Source organism: Thalassophryne amazonica, chromosome 4 (assembly GCF_902500255.1).
Source record: "Thalassophryne amazonica chromosome 4, fThaAma1.1, whole genome shotgun sequence".
NCBI classification, from domain to species: Eukaryota; Metazoa; Chordata; class Actinopteri; order Batrachoidiformes; family Batrachoididae; genus Thalassophryne; species Thalassophryne amazonica.
This window is the reverse complement of record NC_047106.1, coordinates 142,167,434-142,178,608: the sequence shown is the minus strand read 5'-3', so window position 1 is coordinate 142,178,608 and position 11,175 is coordinate 142,167,434.

Genomic DNA, 11,175 nt, shown 5'->3' with positions numbered 1-11,175 from the left:
AGAGCAAAAAGAGAAAGAAACACACAATGCATCATGGGAACCCCCCAGCAGTCTAAGTCTATAGCAGCATAACTAAGGGATGGTTCAGGGTCACCTGATCCAGCCCTAACTATAAGCTTTAGCAAAAAGGAAAGTTTTAAGCCTAATCTTAAAAGTAGAGAGGGTGTCTGTCTCCCTGATCTGAATTGGGAGCTGGTTCCACAGGAGAGGAGCCTGAAAGCTGAAGGCTCTGCCTCCCATTCTACTCTTACAAACCCTAGGAACTACAAGTAAGCCTGCAGTCTGAGAGCGAAGCGCTCTATTGGGGTGATATGGTACTATGAGGTCCCTAAGATAAGATGGGACCTGATTATTCAAAACCTTATAAGTAAGAAGAAGAATTTTAAATTCTATTCTAGAATTAACAGGAAGCCAATGAAGAGAGGTCAATATGGGTGAGATATGCTCTCTCCTTCTAGTCCCCGTCAGTACTCTAGCTGCAGCATTTTGAATTAACTGAAGGCTTTTCAGGGAACTTTTAGGACAACCTGATAATAATGAATTACAATAGTCCAGCCTAGAGGAAATAAATGCATGAATTAGTTTTTCAGCATCACTCTGAGACAAGGCCTTTCTGATTTTAGAGATATTGCGTAAATGCAAAAAAGCAGTCCTACATATTTGTTTAATATGCGCTTTGAATGACATATCCTGATCAAAAATGACTCCAAGATTTCTCACAGTATTACTAGAGGTCAGGGTAATGCCATCCAGAGTAAGGATGGGGTTAGACACCATGTTTCGAAGATTTGTGGGGCCAAGTACAATAACTTCGGTTTTATCTGAGTTTAAAAGCAGGAAATTAGAGGTCATCCATGTCTTTATGTCTGTAAGACAATCCTGCAGTTTAGCTAATTGGTGTGTGTCCTCTGGCTTCATGGATAGATAAAGCTGGGTATCATCTGCGTAACAATGAAAATTTAAGCAATGCTGTCTAATAATACTGCCTAAGGGAAACATGTATAAAGTGAATAAAATTGGTCCTAGCACAGAACCTTGTGGAACTCCATAATTAACCTTAGTCTGTGAAGAAGATTCCCCATTTACATGAACAAATTGTAATCTATTAGATAAATATGATTCAAACCACCGCAGCGCAGTGCCTCTAATACCTATGGCATGCTCTAATCTCTGTAATAAAATTTTATGGTCAACAGTATCAAAAGCAGCACTGAGGTCTAACAGAACAAGCACAGAGATGAGTCCACTGTCTGAGGCCATAAGAAGATCATTTGTAACCTTCACTAATGCTGTTTCTGTTGTTGTGAAAGTGTAGTGACACGGACCCACAACAGGGGGCGCAAATGAACGGCCAATAGATGAGCCAAAAAGGTAACAATTTAATGTTGTGAAATGTGCACAACGAACATACAGACAATCTCAGAATATAATTACAGTCCAATCACAAAGGTGACGTGTGGGCAGGCTCGAGGATAGAAGACGTCTGTCCTGAGAAGAGCCGGAACCACACGATTTCCGCAGCCACAGAACCTGGTGAATACTGGAGCCGCCAAGTCCCGAATTCCCAGGTGATCACCGTCCCCGACTGTCGGATCTGGTACTGCTGGCGAGAACAAAGACAGTTAAGTGTGGGTGTGTGTACACCCAGTAACAACAGCGGTGGGAATGCCACCTCCACCTCTCACTCAATACTTAGGCTTAAAACTTTCCTTTTTGCTAAAGCTTATAGTTAGGGCTGGATCAGGTGACCCTGAACCATCCCTTAGTTATGCTGCTATAGACGTAGACTGCTGGCGGGGTTCCCATGATGCACTGTTTCTTTCTCTTTTTGCTCTGTATGCACCACTCTGCATTTAATCACTAGTGATCGATCTCTGCTCCCCTCCACAGCATGTCTTTTTCCTGGTTCTCTCCCTCAGCCCCAACCAGTCCCAGCGGAGGACTGCCCCTCCCTGGGCCTGGTTCTGCTGGAGGTTTCTTCCTGTTAAGAGGGAGTTTTTCCTTCCCACTGTAGCCAAGTGCTTGCTCACAGGGGGTCGTTTTGACCGTTGGGGTTTTACATAATTATTGTATGGCCTTGCCTTACAATATAAAGCGCCTTGGGGCAACTGTTTGTTGTGATTTGGTGCTATATAAAAAAAAATTGATTGATTGAATACTTGCAGCGCGTCCTCAGAGGAAAAAGAGTGCAGTATTGCACAGCCTCCACAAAAGGACCGGTACTCCTGCAAACACTGACAATAAACAGATTTTCAATATTACCACAAAGGCTGAGGATATTACCTCCAATGAAGTATGATATCTCGACGATGAGGTGGAGATGACGTCTGGGTTTTATGGAGTGAGATGATGAAGAATGAGTGACAGCTGTCAGGAAGTAATGAGTAACAGCTGTCACTCCCGGCTGTGTCCGTGGCGGCAGCGCCCTCTCGTGCCTGAAGCCCGCACTTCAGGCAGGGCGCCCACTGGTGGTGGGCCAGCAGTACCTCCTCTTCTGGCGGCCCACACACAACATCTGTACTATGATGAATTCTAAAACCTGACTGAAACTCTTCAAATAGACCATTCCTCTGTAGATGATCAGTTAGCTGTTTTACAACTACCCTTTCAAGAATTTTTGAGAGAAAAGGAAGGTTGGAGATTGGCCTATAATTAGCTAAGATAGCTGGGTCAAGTGATGGCTTTTTAAGTAATGGTTTAATTACTGCCACCTTAAAAGCCTGGTGGTAGGGCTTCCTTTAGCAGCCTGGTAGGAATGGGGTCTAATAGACATGTTGATGGTTTGGAGGAAGTAACTAATGAAAATAACTCAGACAGAACAATCGGAGAGAAAGAGTCTAACCAAATACCGGCATCACTGAAAGCAGCCAAAGATAACGATATGTCTTTGGGATGGTTATGAGTAATTTTTTCTCTAACAGTTAAAATTTTATTAGCAAAGAAAGTCATGAAGTCATTACTAGTTAAAGTTAAAGGAATACTCGGATCAATAGAGCTCTGTCTCTTTGTCAGCCTGACTACAGTGCTGAAAAGAAACCTGGGGTTGTTCTTATTTTCTTTAATTAGTGATGAGTAGTAAGATGTCCTAGCTTTACGGAGGGCTTTTTTATAGAGCAACAGACTCTTTTTCCAGGCTAAGTGAAGATCTTCTAAATTAGTGAGATGCCATTTCCTCTCCAACTTACGGGTTATCTGCTTTAAGCTGCGAGTTTGTGAGTTATACCACAGAGTCAGGCACTTCTGATTTAAGGCTCTCTTTTTCAGAGGAGCTACAGCATCCAAAGTTGTCTTCAATGAGGATGTAAAACTACTGACGAGATACTCTATCTCACTTACAGAGTTTAGGTAGCTACTCTGCACTGTGTTGGTATATGGCATTTGAGAACATAAAGAAGGAATCATATCCTTAAACCTAGTTACAGCGCTTTCTGAAAGACTTCTAGTGTAATGAAACTTATTCCCCACTGCTGGGTAGTCCATCAGAGTAAATGTAAATGTTATTAAGAAATGATCACACAGAAGGGAGTTTTCAGGGAATACTGTTAAGTCTTCAATTTCCATACCATAAGTCAGAACAAGATCTAAGATATGATTAAAGTGGTGGGTGGACTCATTTACTTTTTGAGCAAAGCCAATTGAGTCTAATAATAGATTAAATGCAGTGTTGAGGTTGTCATTCTCAGCATCTGTGTGGATGTTAAAATCACCCACTATAATTATCTTATCTGAGCTAAGCACTAAGTCAGACAAAAGGTCTGAAAATTCACAGAGAAACTCACAGTAACGACCAGGTGGACGATAGATAATAAATAAAACTGGTTTTTGGGACTTCCAATTTGGATGGACAAGACTAAGAGTCAAGCTTTCAAATGAATTAAAGCTCTGTCTGGGTTTTGGATTAATTAATAAGCTGTGGAAGATTGCTGCTAATCCTCCACCCCGGCCCGTGCTTCGAGCAATCTGACAGTTAGTGTGACTCGGGGGTGTTGACTCATTTAAACTAACATATTCATCCTGCTGTAACCAGGTTTCTGTAAGGCAGAATAAATCAATATGTTGATCAATTATTATATCATTTACCAACAGGGACTTAGAAGAGAGAGATCTAATGTTTATAGACCACATTTAACTGTTTTAGTCTGTGGTGCAGTTGAAGGTGCTATATTATTTTTTCTTTTTGAATTTTTATGCTTAAATAGATTTTTACTGGTTGTTGGTGGTCTGGGAGCAGGCACCGTCTCTACGGGGATGGGGTAATGAGGGGATGGCAGGGGGAGAGAAGCTGCAGAGAGGTGTGTAAGACTACAACTCTGCTTCCTGGTCCCAACCCTGGATAGTCACGCTTTGGAGGATTTAAGAAAATTGGCCAGATTTCTAGAAATGAGAGCTGCTCCATCCAAAGTGGGATGGATGCCGTCTCTCCTAACAAGACCAGGTTTTCCCCAGAAGCTTTGCCAATTATCAATGAAGCCCACCTCATTTTTTGGACACCACTCAGACAACCAGCAATTCAAGGAGAACATGCGGCTAAACATGTCACTCCTGGTCCTATTGGGGAGGGGCCCAGAGAAAACTACAGAGTCCGACATTGTTTTTGCAAAGTTACACACCAATTCAATGTTAATTTTAGTGACCTCCGATTGGCGTAACCGGGTGTCATTACTGCCAACGTGAATTACAATCTTACCAAATTTACACTTAGCCTTAGCCAGCAGTTTCAAATTTCCTTCAATGTCACCTGCTCTGGCCCCCGGAAGACAATTGACTATGGTTGCTAGTGTCGCTAACTTCACATTTCTCAAAACAGAGTCGCCAATAACCAAAGTTTGTTCCTCAGCAGGTGTGTCGCCGAGTGGGGAAAAATGGTTAGAAATGTGAACGGGTTGGCGGTGTACATGGGGCTTCTGTTTAGGGCTACGCTTCCTCCTCACAGTCACCCAGTCGGCCTGCTTTCCCAGCTGCTCGGGATCTGCTGGAAGGGAACTAACGGCAGCTAAGCTACCTTGGTCCGCACCGACTACTGGGGCCTGGCTAGCTGTAGAATTTTCCAAGGTGCGAAGCCGAGTCTCCAATTCGCCCCGCCTGGCCTCCAAAGTTACGAATAAGCTACACTTATTACAAGTACCATTACTGCTAAAGGAGGCCGAGGAATAACTAAACATTTCACACCCAGAGCAGAAAAGTGCGGGAGAGGCAGGAGAAGCCGCCATGCTAAACCGGCTAAGAGCTAGTAGCTGCGCTAAGCTAGCGGATTCCTAACAACACACAAAGTGAACAATGTGTAAATAATTTAGAGGTGATTCAGCAGAGGGAGTGCTTTAGTTAAGGCACGTGAAGATTACACTGGGAAACAAATCGTTATCTAGTTATCTAGATCAATCTAACTGCGCAGATTAAACAGCTAACAGATACAGCAAAACACCGCTGTGCTCCGGAACAGGAAGTCAATCAATCAATCAATTTTTTTATATAGCGCCAAATCACAACAAACAGTTGCCCCAAGGCGCTTTATATTGTAAGGCAAGGCCATACAATAATTATGTAAAACAGAAGTGATACAATACCGCAGTGACAGCCAACCACCAGTAGAGGCCAACCACCTCCTGGTCCAGGTGGAAACCTCCTGGACAACTAAGAGCCTACACAGAAAAACTACACCACATTATTTACCTGATCATAAAGATCCCAAAAAGGTATAGTTTGGACAATCTGTGACTGAATGTTATGGAGTTATGATTTATGAGGTAAAAGCAGCAAGAATAGTGACAAAGGTCAGTTTCAGTTTGTACAGGGGTCAAAAGTTCACATTTCTCCATTAATTTTGCTCCAGCTGTATTTGTGCTGGAGAAGGTCACATGGAGAACAACTTCAAATTGAGAAACATTTTTGACGTTTCAAAAATATTCCATGTCCAATATTGATGTCCTTCTTACCACCTGCAGTGATCCTTCCCTCCATGGAGTCTCGCAGCTTCTTGGTCTGTTGACGGTGAGTTTTTGGTGCATCAGCAACCAGAGCTTCCCAAACACTGTTCACAGAGGTGCATCGGGTCCCCTCACTGTAAATCCCATGATGAAGAAGAACACAGAAGTTCTCAGCAGGGCTGAAGTCAGGTGGGCAATGGTGTGTATCATTATTCTGTCAGTTTTGAGGACGTTGTTGAGCTGTGGCTGTACGCATGTGCTCGAGCATTCTGTTCAGCATTAAAATCATGAACTTCTTGAATGATGCTGACTTTTTCCTGAACCACTGGAAAAAGTATCTTAAAAAAGTATCTTAAAAAAGTTGGCACTCGGTTTGGGAGTTGATTTTAAGTCCATCTTCAACCAGAAAAGGTCCAGTCATCCTTAATAATATCAAGCCATACCAGTCCCCCTTGTCCAGCTAGCTGGCGTCTGACTGGAAGTGATGCTGCATGTCCATTAGTGATCCAGACACGGGTCCATCAATCTGGTCTATCAAGAGTCACCCTCATCTGTCCATAAAACCTTTGAAGAATCTGTCTTTGGACATGTTTTGGCCCAATCTTGATGTCTCAGCTGTGCGTCTTGTTCAGGGGTGGTCATGTTTTGTCCTTCCTTACCTTGGGCATGTCTCTGAACATCTTGGACTTCTGGACGCTCCAGGTAGGCTGCATTTCTGGAATCATGGTGCCTCTGGAGGATTTGACTGACTTTTCAGTGTTAAATCTCTTTTCTTTTTTTGGCCCTTTTTGCTTGAAGTAAAGAAGCTACCTGATAATTACTCACACCTTGACAGAGGGTGTGTAAATGCCTTTCACCTCAGAACATTTAAATCCAATCAATGTTCAGGTTTAGAAGCTTGAAGTTGGAAATTAGCTATTGAAATGATAAGGTCAGAATCCTGACTTGCCCAATAACTGTACGCAATGTTTGTGCTCGCTCCTTAATTTCTGTAGGAAAAAACATGGGGGCAGCAAATTGGAGATGTGAAATTGAAATTGTATATATTCTAAGCTAGGTTGGCCTCTTAAAGTGTTGTCAGCTGGTCTCGAAGTTCAAATATACACTAAAGCAACAGTGAAGTGTATAATTTCAGAGTTTTCTTCAGAAATATGAGCTAACATGGGGAGAAAAGTGAGCTAGCTGATGGACAAAGTTAGGAACAGACAACAGGCTAACATTCCAGAACTTTCCATCACAGACCCACCTTGCCTATGAAGGAATGGTAAATGGAGTGCATTTATATAGCGCTGCATGATGCATTATTTACAAATGATGCCTCACATTCACCCTGATATCAGGGTGCTGCCATACAAGGTGCACACTACAGATTGGGAGCAATAGAGGATTAAAGACCTTGCCCAAGGGCTCTTAGTTCAATTAGTGATTGTCCAGTCAGGCTGGGATTTGAACTGATTATCTTCTCGTCTCGAGCCCAACGCCTTAAGCACCTCCCCTAGAACTGGGTAATATACTGTTGACCCGTTGCTTCTTTCTCCTGTCTAAGCTTTATTTCTTACGGTCTTCCCTCTCCTCCTCCTCCACTCGCTGTCTGTGAAGTTTCTCTGCAGCAGTGTGAAGCAGCAGGTGGACTAAACCATTTTATGTAAATACAGAAGGGGGGGGTGAGCATTGAGAAATGTTTCCAAAACAAATAGTGTTACCAATACATTGTAAATAACCGTCATATTATTTTGCCAGTATTATGATTGTATTAAAGAGCCTCTCTGGGACCCTCTCAATTATGGGCCCCCTTTTCTCCCCTTTTTGGTGCCCCTGTCCACCGATAGTCAAAACTGTTTTGTGACTTGGCCCCGAACATATTCTGCTCACATGCTAATGATGGCTAGCATACACACATCAGTGAGAATACTGTGATGCAGACCTCAGGAATTTTCAAATGGCTCCACTGGGTTCTGGTTCCAGTGTTTAAAGTATTTTCTCCTCAAAAATCTCAGAGTTTATCTCACATTATTTTAATTGCTGTATTCCAACATTGTGAAGTGAGCGCTAAAACCATTTGGGTCCACACGGTGTAGGATAGGCATTTCCTATGTCCAATCCAAAGGTGTTAAAGTTCATCCTTTTGAGATAAGGACACCAAGCTCCTTTCTGCAGTATTTTCTTTCTCCATCTAGAAAGAGGGATTATCACTGCCGTAAAGTCCACAACTGAAGTCAAAACCCGCCATCTCTCATGACATACAACCCCAATTCCAATGAAGTTGGGACGTTAAGTGAAATGTAAATTCAAAACAGAATACAATGATTTGCAAATCCTCTTCCATCTATATTCAGGTGAATACACCACAAAGACAAGATATTTAATGTTCAAACTGATAAACTTTTTTTTTGTTTTTGTGCAAATAGTTTCTCATTTTGAAATGGATGCCTGCCACTTGTTTCACAAAAGCTGGGACAGTGGCAACAAAAGACTGGGAATGTTGATGAATGCTCAAAAAACACCTGTTTGGAACATTCCACAGGTGAACAGGTTAATTGGAAATAGGTGAGTGTCATGAATGGGGATAAAAGGAGCATCCCCAAAAGGCTCAGCCGTTCACAAGCAAAGATGGGGTGAGGATCATGGGCGCAATTTGGTGGGGGATAGGGGGGACATGTCCCCCCCACCTTTTCAACCAGGGGGGACAGAATATGGTATGTCCCCCCCACGTTCTGACATATATATGTGTGTACTTGAAACATGCTATGTCAGTGTTAAGTGCAAAACCATGTCAGAACAGTATCTTTGTTTCTGCAAGTTTGTATTTTTAGCAGCATTGACTTATTTACAACACCTGTTTCTTGTTTGTGACACTCGGAATTTTCTAGGACTGCATTTGCCCAGATTTGAAACCAAAAATAGTTGCCTCTAGGGACTAGTGTCTACACATAAGTATCAATGGACCATATGCTAATTGACTAAATTCTGAAAGTTAGAAAAAGAAATCAGAAAAACTATCTGGGACCTGAGAAAGCCCATCTGCAATTATTGCTTGATCTCCAAAATCAGTCTATGCAAGCGAAATTATGTTCAGTATGAGTGTTGTCATTAGTGCCACTTCGAAAATTAAATTCATGATGAGTAATTTATCCTAAACTTATGATCTGTTGTTTTTCAAACTTATGCAAAAACAAATCTTGAGAAAAAAAAATACAGTATGCGATAGTTAATAATTAAGAGCCTGTTCTTTCATATTTATGAATACATTTTACCACATTGCAGTTGTTTTTAATGAAAACTCAACCTATCATTTGTTTTGAGTTCTACACATGTGGTGATACCTTATTTACACCAGGATGTTAATAAAAATGAATACTGGCTATTCTCAGAATAAAGTACTTATATCCACAGTTTAAAATTGCATAAGTCAAATGGTGTCCACTTTATGGTCTTCTCAAAACATTAAAATTACTGTTCTGGAAGCTCAGAATGCATCTGAGCTTATCTAGAAACCGTTGGCTTGGCCTATGGGCTTCGGCCCTGCGGGCCTCGCACTTTATCCCCCCCCAATTTCTAGTTCTCAATTGCACCTTTGGTGAGGATCACCACTTTGTGAACAACTGTGTGAAAAAATAGCCCAACAGTTTAAAAACAATGTTTCTCAATGTTCAATTGCAAGGAATTTATGGATTCCATCATCATCATCATCCATAATATAATCAGAAGATTCAGAGAATCTGGAGAATTTCTACATGTAAGCAGCAAGACCAAAAACCAACACTGAATGCCTGTGACTTTCGATCCCTCAGGCGGCACTGCATTAAAAACTGTCATCATTGTGTAAAGGATCTTACTGTGTGGGCTCAGGAACACTTCAGAAAACCATTGTCAGTTAACACAGTTCATCGCTACATCTACAAGTGCAAGTTAAAACTCTACCATACAAAGCGAAAGCCAAACATCAACAACATCCAGAAACACCGCCGCCTTCTCTGGGCCCGAGCTCATTTGAAATGGACAGACGCAAAGTGGAAAAGTGTGCTGTGGTCTGATGAGTCCACATTTCAAATTGTTTTTGGAAATCATGGACGTTGTGTCCTCTGGACACGATGACGACAAAAGACCATCCAGATTGTTACCAGCGCAAAGTTCAAAAGCCAGCATCTGTGATGGTATGGGGGTGTGTTAGTGCCCATGGCATGGACAACTTACACATCTGTGATGGCACCATCAATGCTGAAAGATACATCCAGGTTTTGGAGCAACACATGCTGCCATCCAAGCAACGTCTTTTTCAGGGACGTCCCTGCTTATTTCAGCAAGACAATGCCAAGCCACATTCTGCACATGTTACAACAGCGTGGCTTCGTAGTAAAAGAGTGCGGGTACTAGAGTGGCCTGCCTGCAGTCCAGACCTGTCACCCACTGAAAATGTGTGGCGCATTATGACGCGCAAAATACGACACCGGAGACCCCGGACTGTTGAACAACTGAAGTCGTACATCAAGCAAGAATGGGAAAGAATTCCACCAGACCTTTTTGGAACACCAGTGGATGTGTGGTTCTCCAGGTTACACTGGAGTTGCGTCAGGAAGGGCATCTGGCATAAAACCTGTGCCAAATACCAATGCAGATCTGGGTGTATCCGCTGTGGGGACCCAGAACAAAACAGGAGTAACCAAATTTACAACAACTACAGTCATTCCCTGTAGACTTTAACTGCACTTGCCTCCTTTCCTTTCTTTAATAAACACATGCGCAGCTTCTTTTACCCACATTGTTATTATTTACATCCCTGTTCCATGTCCAGAGGTTGTGGAGGATGCACATTTCTCCTTGGACTCTCCACACCTTGTGTAGCCACAGGATTTCCCACAGCTTGGTCCATTTCCACCAAAACCTGTGGAACATCATTTGTTAAGTGTTAACCTTCAGCAGGGGTATTCACCTCATTCCAGACAGAACTTTGAAATTAATCTGTGCCTCAGTTCTTAGCAGCTACATTCCATTCAAGCACATGGGACGCTTCTAATAGTCTCTAATAGTCACGTCACTGCCTCATGCACAGAGATTCCTCCTGACTCTCTGAACGTTTTGATGATTTTAGACACTGCAGATGGTGAGATCTTCAAGTTTTCACAATGTTACTCTGAGGAACATTTTTTTGAAGCTGTTCCCTAAGTTTTAGATGCGATTTGGTGAAGTTCTGCCCATCTTGACATGTGAGACACTGTCTCTCTGAAACGCTCCTTTTATACTCTGTCATGTT